Source organism: Dermacentor albipictus, chromosome 1 (assembly GCF_038994185.2).
Source record: "Dermacentor albipictus isolate Rhodes 1998 colony chromosome 1, USDA_Dalb.pri_finalv2, whole genome shotgun sequence".
In the NCBI taxonomy this organism is placed as follows: Eukaryota; Metazoa; Arthropoda; class Arachnida; order Ixodida; family Ixodidae; genus Dermacentor; species Dermacentor albipictus.
Genome location: NC_091821.1, coordinates 404,355,635 through 404,368,709, shown reverse-complemented (window position 1 = coordinate 404,368,709; position 13,075 = coordinate 404,355,635). Strand labels below are relative to the sequence as shown.

Genomic DNA, 13,075 nt, shown 5'->3' with positions numbered 1-13,075 from the left:
GCTCGCGCGTGGTGTTTTCAGTGAGCTCTGACTGCAAAACCTATGAGTAGCGCGCCGCGTGATCCCTGATACTAGGCCAGCGAAGCGCTTCCGATAGATGGCGACTCCGTAACTCCTCGTCGCCAATATCTTTCCCCAGAAGAAGCACACAGATGAATAAGTCGCAAATGATTATGGCAAAGCTCGAAGTGCATTTGAAAGTGTTCTCAAAGTTGTGGCGAGCGATGAAAAATTCAGGATGTTCTTCTGTTGGTATAACAGTGGGAAGTATAAGGAAGTATAAACTTGCAGAAATGAGACGAACCGCTATTTTCGGTATGAATGACCAAGCCTTCGTTCATTATTTTATCGCACTATAAAGTGACACACTTGCAGCCACTGTTTTCTATTCTCTGAGTATATCTAGCTCTCTATGCATGATAAGCCTGTCGCTGCCGCCGTAGGTCATAGCAGAAGATAAAGGAACTACACTTGGTGATATGCTGTAGATGCATGCCCAGCACACTTCGGCCCATGGATGACATATTTTGGTACATCGGCCCCACACAAAATTTTAACATTGAGTGCGAAATTAGTTCGCCTTTGATCTGGGTGGCTGGGATCGAAACAGCTTTAGAGATCATGCCAAATTTTGAGGTAGCAGTGGTGTGTAAGGGGAGCAGCCTCAAACAAGCCTAAACAGAATAGAGAGGAAGTCTAACGGAATGTATCGTTCACTGTTACGTCCTCGAAAACTTCCATTAAAAAAAGAACATCTTGTTCGGCGCCATAGTCTTAAAAAAAACCTAGCACCGCTAGAAAGGCTATGCCCCAGCATTGAATCCTGGAGTTACCAGGCTCAGAACAGAAGAAATGCGACAACTCAAACCAACCGATTTCGAACGGCTTCTGTGCACAAAAACAAGAAAACAAGAAAAAAAGAAATGAACAAAATAGGTTTGTTGTATCGCTTGTACTACGGTGCGCAAGACTGTGACCTGAAGTTCCTACTTTCGAAGCCGCAAATCGGGTTAAGAGGTGACTGCAAGGGGCGGCGACTGCGGCGTCAAGCTCTCATCTGAGCGCAAAGTTTCGTATGAGGCCCTCATAGCGCAGGGCTCTGAGTACTTCACCGTTCCGGCGATGGGGACCACGTTTATTTTTTTTTTTTTGCTTTTGTAACACAGTTTTCCAAGAGGCTGTTCCCTCCTGAATGCAGTGCTCAGGTTTCATTGGTTCTTTTATTATGTTGTGAGCTCGTGTGTGTGTGGGGGGGGGGTGGGGGGTGGGGGGTGGAGCGACTTCTGAAATCCGTGTCTGTCGACTAAAGTGAGCGCTACAAGTGTTACATTTATCGATGGAATCCGGTCAGTCAAATTGACGGTGCTGTCGCTTCTTGCAAAGACCTACAGATATATACAACAGAGGAGAGGCAGGTACTTTAACTAGAATGTTCTTGGTTTGCTTGCAAAAATTTTCTGCAGGGGACACGCACCTGAAGAAATAAAGTAAATTGGAGAATACACTATAAGTATCCCTCAGGACATTCACTGGAACCCATCGGCTTCCTAGGCTATATGGAACCTTAGAATCCAGAGTTCCAAGCATCTTTTGTTAGCAGTATGTTATCTAATCGGCCCCATGCGTTTCACGCTAGTCCTTGGCCGAAAAATCTGTTAGCATATAAATTTAGTATGTGTCAGAGTAAACGTAGTGTGTTCAACTGTTTGTCGCGAAACAAACTGTAACACGAGGCACGCACTACGGTGTCCATAAGAAAATGCATGTACGTGTGTGTGTGTGCATGCCCGTTTCGGTGTGCGCGTATGTATGTGTGTATGTGTTTGTGTATGTGAATCTGCGTGTGCGCGCGTGTTTATATAAGCATGTCAGTGTGTGTATGTGCGTGCGTGCATGTATGTGTATTTGTGTGTGTGCCTAAACTGTCGTGACAATATGTTTAGAGCGACGATTTCCTTGTCTCTTTCGCTCACTTCGCCGACACCTCATTGTCCTCCTGTTGTCATCGTGAGGCCATCGCAGGCGTTCAGTGACCATCAATTCATCGACACCTGCGTCACCGTTATACTCCCGTCATCAGTCTGCCATCATCGTGGGTTCTAGTCAAACCGTCGCCTTCGTCGATGAATCATCGTCATTTCTTAATCAGGTATGTGTTTCGCGTGTTCGACGGCCATTAGCCGATGTTGAGCGAGAACTTTCCCGATGAAAATGTGTACAACTTGGTCGCGTGTTGTATACCTTCTCAAGGTCAACGAATAAAAAGTGTTTCGCTAAAATGCCAGTGAAAGTATGGCTTAAACCTACTTCCACATCACGCGCTTGGGCCCCGTTTACATTTATTGCATAGGCCCAATCATTGTCGAGTAATCCAGCAAAACCTTTCGCTTAGTTGAAAAGTGTGATCGCATGTATCTGCGGAACACTTGAAACAAGAACCTATATTGAACCGATAAAATACTAATATCATTGAATTTATGTCACCCATTGAGGTACATAGCGCTATATATAGCAAATGCATAGGGAAGCCAACTGGCATTTGGTGGTGGGCCAACTTCAAATTTGGACCTAGGCCAACATAAATTTGGGGGTTAGCCAACATAAATTTGGGGGTAGGCCAACTTCAAGTTCAGTGGTGGGCCAACTTCAAATGTAGGGCTAGTCCAACAGAAATTTCGAGTGGGCCAACAGGAAATTTCGCTAAGAATACTTGGACAATTCCTGTGGAGTTTCTGCATATTTCTTTTTAGTTTGATTGAAAGATTTTCATTGTTTTGTGCACATCTGACAAGAAGAGTAGTCCGCAACTGTCGTGCATGCTGAACAAATAGAACAGTGAAAAAGTAGAGCGAGAAAGAAACAGGCCTTGTAGGTAACTAACGAGTTCTTAAAGATCCATGCGCTTCGAGCTCGTGTTGCTTAACGAAAAATTGCGGATGTTATAAAAAAAAAACGGCTCCAATACATCCCGTGAAAGTAGTTGTCCAGCGAGGCTGTTGCCGACTTTAGACAAGTACCACCACACCAACTGACGTTACACAAGCACCACCACCACAAGCGGCGTACGTCACACACGCGCACGCATGCGGAAATGCAGCATACATCCTCATTCTTGTAGGTCAACCGCCAAGCGCAAGTGCTTTGTTGAACTAATTGCATTTTATTGCGATGGCAATTAGATGGACACTCCAGGCGCATTGATGTCATCGGCGTCGCCGTCGCCATGATGTTACGCATAAAGTCCGAGGGCAATAAAATCGTCGCTGCGCGCGGTATGCTGTATGTGCGAGCGAAAGCGTGCAAGGGTGAGCGGCTCAACCTCGCGCAGGCAGTGCTCGAAAGCAAGGGAGTAAGCGCGCCTACGCGCGCAAGGTTCCGGAAGGAGGGCAGGGAGGGGAAGCACTTTCTACTCCGTGTGGCCGGGGCGGCCGCGAGCGCCCACCCTGACCGCTATATCTTGAAAGCGATATGCGATGAGGACAGAGTTCAGTGTGCGCTGTGTTTTCGTGGCTTAGTTCGCGTTAACTTGAGAGGCCGCAAAAAGGTAAATTCTCTCGCTTGTGCTGCCACACTTTCTCACTCCAGCGTTTGGACAGGGAGTTTCCGCGGTCATCTAATGAGGTGTGCTTACTTGTGTTTGCTCGTTCGCGCGTCACGCCATGCTTCTTACTTTCGTTGGTATGAGTATGTTGTTTACATCTTTATACGGCTTACGACTGATACAAATATTATCCTTACTTTCTATTGCTGTCCAATAATTCGCTACTGTAATCGATGCTTCGCCTTTGGAGCAAACCCGAGTATTTTGAAAGTAAATCGCATCACAAAATTCGTTAAGTACAATTTAAACACAAGCTGCACACATGATAGCTTCGAATTGTAATTCGAATGCACTCTAAAAACTAGGGAGAGTGTAGCAGGAGTCAAGGGGCCGATTTACTCTTGAAAGCATTCGTTTACTCTCGAAAATAGTCGAGTGGAGTGAAATCCATTGTTCACTCCGTCAGCGAGGAGAGAGTTAAACGTTCTTTTTACTCTGCCTTTCTGAGAAAGAAGGGCAGAGTTCAACTCTGCCCGTTCAACTCTTGTGGCAATAGAGAACAAAACCTAGCGTAAGCTCCTGCTTCAACTGTAGGAGGCTGGCCCCGGATATGGGGATGTATCACTCACAAACGCTGAGCAAAGAACACACTGTTTTCCTTCTAAGAGGATAGGCAGTCATAGTTCAAATGGAAGTGGAGCCAGTGCTCTACTTCTTCACTTGGAGTCCCCCCACCCCACGCGTGCACAACATCGCGGAACAGTACATCACCGGAGAAAGATGATCCGTCCAGCGGGCATGAACCAAGGCCATCCAAGGGCGATCGTGCGTCAGCGATCTTGCGCCGCCGCGAAAAGAGGACAGTCTTTCCTCATTCGTTGGATATAACGACAAATCCTCCGCGGTAAGTGAATTCTAACTTACGTGCACATTCGGCGTATATGATATGCTATCGCCAGGCAGTCGTCACGACGTCTAGCCAACGCGATTGACAACGGACTAGGCAAGAGCGCTGCGTCTCTCGATGTAAATCGAAAAGCCAGTCGTCGCGATAACTATATGTGATTTTATCACCTGCCGCTATCCGTAAGAGCTTTAAAAATCGCAAACGCTGCCAGAACCATGGTATGTTCAAAAAGACCTGAGGCGAGGGGATGCATAAAAAAGTGTTTGCTAGCCCGCGGCTCCGAGTTTATGTGGGCACGTGCGTAGGAAGTGTCACAAATGGTTTTTGTGACACACCAGTGTAACTACAGACTTACGATATCTGACAATTACCAACATTTTATTTATTAGTACGGGTATTGTAATATTGATGCAAAAAGAGGATGAAATCTCGGGTATTTCTTTTTTCTTCAAATCTAAAAAATTAAGTTAGTTTAGCAGTTGACTATTGCAATCATTTAGATGTTTTGCATATATTTCAGTAGTAACACTAAGAGCTAAGACCTTCTTTTAGTGCAATGACCTTATTTTTTGACTGTCTTGATGTGGTTTTACGCCATGTCCTTGTGTTGACTTCTGCATACGACTTCTGCACATGATAAGAAAGCAGCTGCAAGGACACAAGAATGTCAAAGAGTCAGCCCAGCACGATTCCACATGATGCACAGGAGCGCACTCCAAAGAATAAAAATATGTTATTGTGCAATTTGGACGAAAAAACTATAATGTGGGTATTTTGGGTGCACCATTTGACTACTGGGAGCATCATTTGACTAAAAGTCACCAAACTTTTCAAAAGACAGTGTGTTACATCAAGAGGAAAATTCTCACGCACTCTAGGCAGTCATTTTGGCATAGTATTTTTTGTAATGTCTCTGATGGACATTACACATAGTAGCAAGTGTCAATAAAAATTTAGAAATATGTTTTAATGAAAATCTTATTATTCTTGCGGTCAATGACCGCTTTTTGTCTTGTATCTCAACGGATATACCCATGTGACAAAACAATAGCGGTACAATAACGTTGCCGATTTGCATAGGGACATAATGCATACCAATGATCAGGATGCCTGCGTTAACTATAGAAGGAACAGCTCATGCTTGGTTAGTTGCTGACATAACTTGACAACACATAAATGCAAGGGTGCAAATAGAAACCCCCGCCATTCTGTGTATTAAACGCTGACATGAAGCAGACAGATTTCCGGGTATTCCCTTTTATCTATTTTCACACCTAATTTTAGAAGCATGGCTTCTTCCTAGGTTACACAATGGGGAGGCATTTAGGGAAAGGTGCCTCAGGTTTACGAAGCCATTATCGGTTACGTACATCTTCACGGAACCAGTCCATTCGAACCGCTCGCGGTTCCCGAAGCGGGAGCATGGAGCAATGCCTTTAACTGCGTACACCGTGGTGCGCACCTTACGTCTTAATTAGGAGCCACCGAGTCGCTCGCAGTGAAAAAATCAATTTGGCAAATGTAACATTTTGGTTTCTCCTCTGAAATAGCCATACGTGTGCTTCTGGCAGGTATTGGAGATATTGATTAAGATGACTCAACATACTTGCCAGCCAAGTACGCTTGCGGGGGCAGGGATGTGTTCAACTGAAAGAACCGAGAGCATGTGCGTGGATCACTTGTTCATCAATTGGAGAATGTGAACGTATAGTCTTAAGTAAAAGCGCCTTAGATTGGTGGCTTCTGCAGGTAAAGTTTTCATAAGGCAAAATAAAATTAAAATATTTTTGCTCGTAGCAAATTTCTGCACTTAAGATTAAGCTTTATCTCTGGCTCAGCTCCGACGCGACCTATTCATGTACATGTTAAATGCGAAAACGCCTTTCTGAGATAACCCCTGGACCGATTCGAATGAAATATTTTGTATTTGAGAGAGAAAGCTAAATTCTAGTGACTGCCGCGGATTGAATTTTGTGAAAATAATTTTCACAAATTTGAATGTTGGAAAAAATAGGGGCGCGAAGTATATAAGTTATTCACTCTGCTTCAAGAACAAATATCACGGTTCCGTGAACGACATCTATTATACCATTCAAAGCGGACAAATTCGATATGTCAGTATATATCGTACGGGATTTTTTGGGTTGCATACAAGGGTTCTGCAAAAGCTGCATTTCCATATTACAAATTTGTAAGGGTTTATGTGTAACATATCAAGTTTATTCGCTTTAGGTGTACTATTACATGCAATACACATACTTATATCATTTTTCATTGCTTAGTTGCAGGGTTTTAAACTTGACAGTTTCGTTTTCTGAGAATTTGCAATTTTTGTCAATGTTTCATAAAGAAATTGTCGACCTAAATAAAAAAATTGAAGCCAACAATCACTATAGGTTTTAAGCTTTTCTGTTAAATCCATCAGACCTCGCCAAATTTGGTGCAGTGGTTGCCGAAAAAAAACGAATTCTCCTTTTATATGTATTTAGAAAAGAGCACCCAAGCTAAAGCTTCCTCTTAAGATAGAGTGCACAGTGAGGCACTGTATTAGTCTTCCCAGACCCATATATACTTGTTTGAAGATGAGGATAGGATTCTGTGAAGCACGATAATCTTTCTTACTTTAGTGTGCGTTAAGAACTTCAGTAGTAAAAAAATCTTTGGTTTCAGGTAGACGTTTCATTGTGCTTCATCTTAAGTCCTGAAATGTACTATGAGCAAAAATGTTTTAATTTTATTTTGTTTTATAAAAATTTTACCTGCTGAAGCCATCAATCGAAGGGGCGTTCGCTTAACACTATAGCTTCATGCAAAATTCACGGGCATGGACAAAATATGTAAAGCACGATGGTACCTTTTCCGATTTATTATTTGCTTCTTTCTTTATCTTTTTTATGCACTCCCCTGCCTTTACTTATGCTTACGTTACCTTTGATGCGTCATATTCATCTCACCTGATTATGGTTCACATATGAAGCCATGCGATAGTTCAGTTAGATTGCATTTTCAACTGATCACAACAATTGATCATGTAACTATGCAAGCTGCTCCTAAGAAGTATAGCGTTCATGCCATATTGCGAGATTAAAAGCTACCATATATGGCAAGAAATTTGATCTGCAAAATTTTAATGTCAATGCCCCTTGCAGTTTTACAGTAATTTTGCTACGCACTAGAAGATATTGTATATTGATTTTATTTATTTGTGAAAAAGTGCTACAGATCAATACCAACAGCGCCAAAAAACTACTGTCGTGAAGACGCTAACCAAACGTGAAATATGATACGCCTCGGTACCGCTTTGATACCGGGCGGGATAATGCTGTAGAACTATGACAAGGCACACACTTAGAAACAATGGGGTGTAGCCCATACACGAATAACTTTATGCGAAATATTTATAACTAATGCTCGACCTGCGGCATCGCATGAGTGTACAACATATCTCTAAATGCACTGTGCTCTCATCTAGGAACATCCCTACGTTGTAAACGAATTTATCAAATGAGCTGCTGTCTTAGAATATCAAAAAAGGTTTCTTGCACAGTTTATCTACGCTACCAATCTCATGCTTAGCAGCTCATATGGTAATCTCTGTCATAGAAGTGCATGCGCTTTGTGCAAGATATGGGTTTGCTTGCCTGTGATGCAGCGCATATTTCCCGTTGTTCGTAGCGTCAATACTGTGTGAGTTTCCGCACGTTTGTTTGTGTTTAACTGTGCATTAAACACTTTATTTTTGAAAACATGGAGCCATTACTAAATAAGGGACATTTCTACACTGAAATATTGATGAAACAGAGAATATATTTATGTTCTATTAGTATACATGTTGTAAAACTCATGAGAATCATTGCAATCTGATTTTATGTGTGTCGATATGTTTCTCGAAATATAATTCAGTTTGTTTTGTGACTGATCAACAAAGATTTTGGCCTTTTAGGAGAAAAAAGTTTCATTTGAGTAACTCGGTGGCTACAGATTACATCCATTCACCAAGCATAAATTCAGAAGCTGCCAGGGGCGCAGCGAGGGGGGAGGGGGGCTTATGAAGCTTCAGCCCATCTACCGAAATGTTTTCGCGCTCGGATGCACCGCCCAAAAAAATAATCCCAGGCGCCGGAAATCATTCTGGATTTGGTCTGAATGTCTTTTTCACACTCGAAAACACAGACATTTCAGCGCGAAAATTGCGAACGCAGGCTTAATTTCATGGCAACGCCCATGCACTTGGAGTCACATAACGCAAGGAGCCCCATCCAAGCACAAAATTTCAACGGCGTTTTGATGGCGAGCGGGCTCGTCGTGGCATCTTGCGGAGGCCACGGAAGTTACGGAGCGCATAGATTTCAATTATGAAACTTAATTGGTTCTCATGACTTCTGATGGTGATGGTTAACTTCTCAAACTAAAGGTTCTCATAAACTTCTGATGTGAAAGGTGCACTGACATTTCCAAAGTCATGCTTTAGATTTTCAATTGTGGAACTTTGCGGGTTTAGTGTTGTTATAAACATTTCAAGCCAAAAGTGCATTGAGTTTTCTAAAGTCGTACATCTGACGATACAACCAGACAACCCAAATCAACACACTATCAGGCAAGTTGACAAAGCACGCAGTGAGGGTCGATGATACGAAACGTCGTGGTGGTTCATGTGGGCCGTTGTGTCACAGAAAAGAATATCAACATTTGTTTCACTTGCGGCAAAGCATCCATGTCAAGACACTAAAGCCAGCAAAGGTAACTACGTTCTTATTTTTTTGTTCGACTTTTACTAGCGAGGACACATTGAGCCTTTTCAATTTATTTGAGCTCTCTACCTACCGGCTACCAGAGCCAGCCAGAGCGCATGCGTTTTCCTCGTGTTGCCCCGGCCACCGCGAGGCCACTTTGGTGCGCATTCGGTTTTCTCTGGCCGAGGGGATTTTCGCTTGGCAGAGTTTTAGACTCTTTCTTGCTAGCAGACGAGAAAAATAAACAATGGTTCCTCGCCGCCATCCCTATGGATACTCGACAGATTGCAACGCGCTCGCTTGAGCGCAACCCATCCGGAAAGCCTTGTTTCGCCGGTGAAGGATACGGAGCAGCGTGCGCATGGTTATCTGCGGACTAAGCGTCTCTCGTTTTCCTCTAATTCACTCGGTAGCCGCATTAGCTGCCCAAGATAGGCATTGCATTGTGGCCAACATGCTTTCCTTCAGGTTTGTTCATTTTGGTGCCCCCGTCCCACAAAAGAAAAAAAGAAGAGACATTGTTGTGGCGCAATTTGATTTTGTTACTTCTTTTGCGGAAAGGGATGAGTCGAGGGACGCTTCAGTTGCCGGATGCTCTTATTACACTCGTCGATCAAAGATAGGTCGGTCACGAAGATAGTGCAATACCGGGCCGACCCGTGGTGGAGGTGAAGCAAGCTTTAAGCACCCCGCCAACTTGCAAAAGTAAGTTTAAGTTCTTAGGTTAAAAAAAAAACTGTATCAAGTATTAAGGTGGCCCGAACAGATACTGCACTTTGACCCGCGTCGGCCATGTCTACGCTCGCACCGCCCTCTCTTTGTCGGCGTTCCAAGCACTTGCATATCCCCTTTCCTTTCCTTCCGCTCTCCCGTGGTGGTGGTCCCGTAAGCGTGCTGCCCGCCAAGATCGCAAGGCGGAAAGAAATGCGAACCGTCCATGTGGCCCCGATATCGGAAACTTCGAACGTTTCACCGGAACAACGGTCAGCTTTCAGAGAGAGTTTGCGGGGGCCAATTTTGGTGGGCTGTGTTGTGTGCGATCGTTTGTGGTTTTCGAGCGACTTTACAGCCATTATTGCATTGAGGGACGTCGACCAACGCATGATCACCTTGGCTACGGTGAAGCCGTGTGTTCCACCGGCGGAACACACGGTGCGTGTCTGTTCTGCGTGCCAGGATTTGATAGTAAAAGCGGTTGTGCGGCGTGTTGCAACACTACATGGGTAGGTATATCCCCCGTTCCCTTATCTTCCGAGGCTCAACATCATGGGGGAGCGGCTAGCAGCGCCTCGATTTCCATTTATGTGCATACGGCGTTTGACGCATGGCTGTGGAAAGTTCACCATTAAGGGACCGACACATACAGCTTCACTGGTCATCCACCTTCAGAGGGCAGAATGGCACTGAATTTTTATTAAAATCTTCTGACTTCAAATTTTCGTAAGCACCGACACAAGCATCGGGCAGTAACCCGCATCGTTGTTTGAAAAGCCCAATCAAAGGCACCTCTTGTTTATAGAGTGTCACTTTCTTTTGCTTTCAAATCGAATAGCATTGCCTACATTGAGCAGTTTTTCTTAACTGATTGACTGAGGAAAAGTGCGGAGCACGCTAAAGTGGAGAGAGCTTCGCAGGCCAACACTGTGAAAATCGATACCCGGATGAAGAGGGTAGTGCCGGCGTCTGTGATGGGCCCGCTTCGCCCTACTTAGCTAGCGGTGGCGGGTCAAAAATGGTGGCGGCGCGCAACGGAGGCTAAACTGCCGCCAAAGTGAATCCTCAGTAGAGTTGGCAGAGCAATGTCGTATACGTGCCGAAAGGTCTCGATCAGACACGTACCCAGAGTATTTTTTTTCGGGGGGGGGGGGGGGGATGTAGGCCTTACCCAAAATAACTTTTCTATGCAATGGAGAGGGGGGTACCTTTACTAGTACAAATGTGAATCATGCCCAGCGTTCGCCATAAAAACGCGTAAAGCCGCAAAAGAGAAATGAAAGAAGGTGTATGTCACCGGTGTGCCTGTGAAGTTCACCTTTATTTTACTTGACAAACAAGGAACCAGATCAAATAGGCTCGCGCACGAAAGAAGCGAAGGAACAACGCTGCCAAGATCAAGTAAACAAGCGAAATTGTGAAATAAATATTTCTAGTAGTGTTTTTTGAATTAGCTCTGGAAGAATTATAGAGAAATCTATATTTGTGGAACAATCACAGTTCCTTTGGATCCCTCGTTTACTGTTCTACCGAATGCCAAAACCACTCGTATTGTTATTTTGGAAGTTCCATTACGATGCGTGCGTGGCCGCCAGACGCGTATTACCGCGTAGAGTGCAGGACTGTGCGGTTCTAGGCGTACTGCGCCCGCACAAAACGAAGCATCCACATGACTACGTCAGGCAGCTTATACGACAACTGTAGAAGCGTCGTTCAAAACACACGCAATCATTCTCCGCTTTCGGTGGCGTTTTCTCCACTTCCTTTCTAAATAAAAGAAATGCTCATCCATACATCATCTATGACGCGTCGTGGGCACACTGATGTTTGCGTAACATTGAATGCCGAACTTTTCCAAGAGAAGCGCCACGGATCACTTTCCGTCCTCAAAGGCACGTCTGTGTTGAAATCACCCACAAGTACAATGGGAGTGGAGTCGGTAGGGGTGATCAAATGTGACGTGCATACGCTTGGTGTTTGCGGCACGATCTTCATCCGTATTACGTTCCGCCCACCATCGCCGCGCATATTCCTGCTTCGGTTCACGGTAGTATTCTTCGTAGGCACGCTGTTCTTCTGCAGTATTCACTGCACGCGGCCTACCCATTGCGTGGATGAAACGGAACTGAGATAATGTTACGTAGTTTGCCTATTGATCCCGTGACGTCAAAGCGCAATGCGCACTGAACAGTCTATTCCAGTTTTCCTTTTTTTAGTAGGATATTTTTTTATCACAGAAGGTTTTACACTTCTCGCGAGAAAATGCCGCTAGGCCATACTCGGCGATTTGTTTTTGCTTTATGTTATAGCTCGTTTTGCTCTGGGGTGGCCGCCATCTTTTTTGCCTACGCATACAAACAGCCGGAACCTAGCGCATGACACCTCCGCTGTAAAAAAAGAAAGGACGCAGATTCGGACGACTTTGCCGAATCGAAACCCAATTACCAGTGAACCTATTTCTTTCCAGCAGTTGTTGAAAGAGTTTCTGTTGCCTGTAATTAAATCACACAGTTCCAAACGTTGCGCCTTGCGCGATTATAACGGTTAAGATCATTTCTAAATAAATTTTTGCAAAGGAAGTAATGAATACATACATATCTTGCTCCTCCAAAAGAAAGGTTGTAGTGAAATACACTCCGAAAGCTGGTAAAATTTTTAAAACACAGGCATGACGCTGCTGAGCACTTGCACACGTAATGTATTGCAAATGCCGCAATTACCCGCACACTTGCATCTTTGCCTTCGAACTACTCATTGCGTGCCGCTTATTTCAAAGAACAACGGGGAAACCGACTGCAAACCTCGGTATAACGCATGAGAATAAGGGAGAAAAACGGAGTTTCTGTATTTGTTTGAAGCGCTGCTAATTAGGCCACGAGCGCAAAAGTTTAGCCCCACGCGGCACTTAAAATTTAGCTCAGTTTCATGGAATTGAATGTTGGCGTCTTGTACTGCTCTTTTATGACTCATGCAGTGAAACATTGTAGACAAAACGGCAGTGTAGAATTTTGGAACACTTGAAAAAGCTTTTTTTCTACAAAACATGTAATCAATCTACACATTTAAGGCAATTCTTTTATTCCTCACTCACAACACGCGGCTATACTTCAACGAATTATAAACAACGTGCCTCGCATAGCTTACTGTGCAGCCGGGAAACTAACTGCATACATCTTGGTA

General features: G+C 44.2%; 1 protein-coding gene and 1 pseudogene across 13 annotated transcripts in view; both read right to left on the bottom strand.

The window, feature by feature from the left end:
- LOC135903595 (uncharacterized) overlaps positions 1-13,075 on the bottom strand; it is a 1,541,440-nt gene that overhangs the window by 536,654 nt on the left and 991,711 nt on the right. The window lies entirely within an intron of this gene.
- Positions 9,796-9,975, bottom strand: LOC135903608 (U2 spliceosomal RNA; annotated as a pseudogene).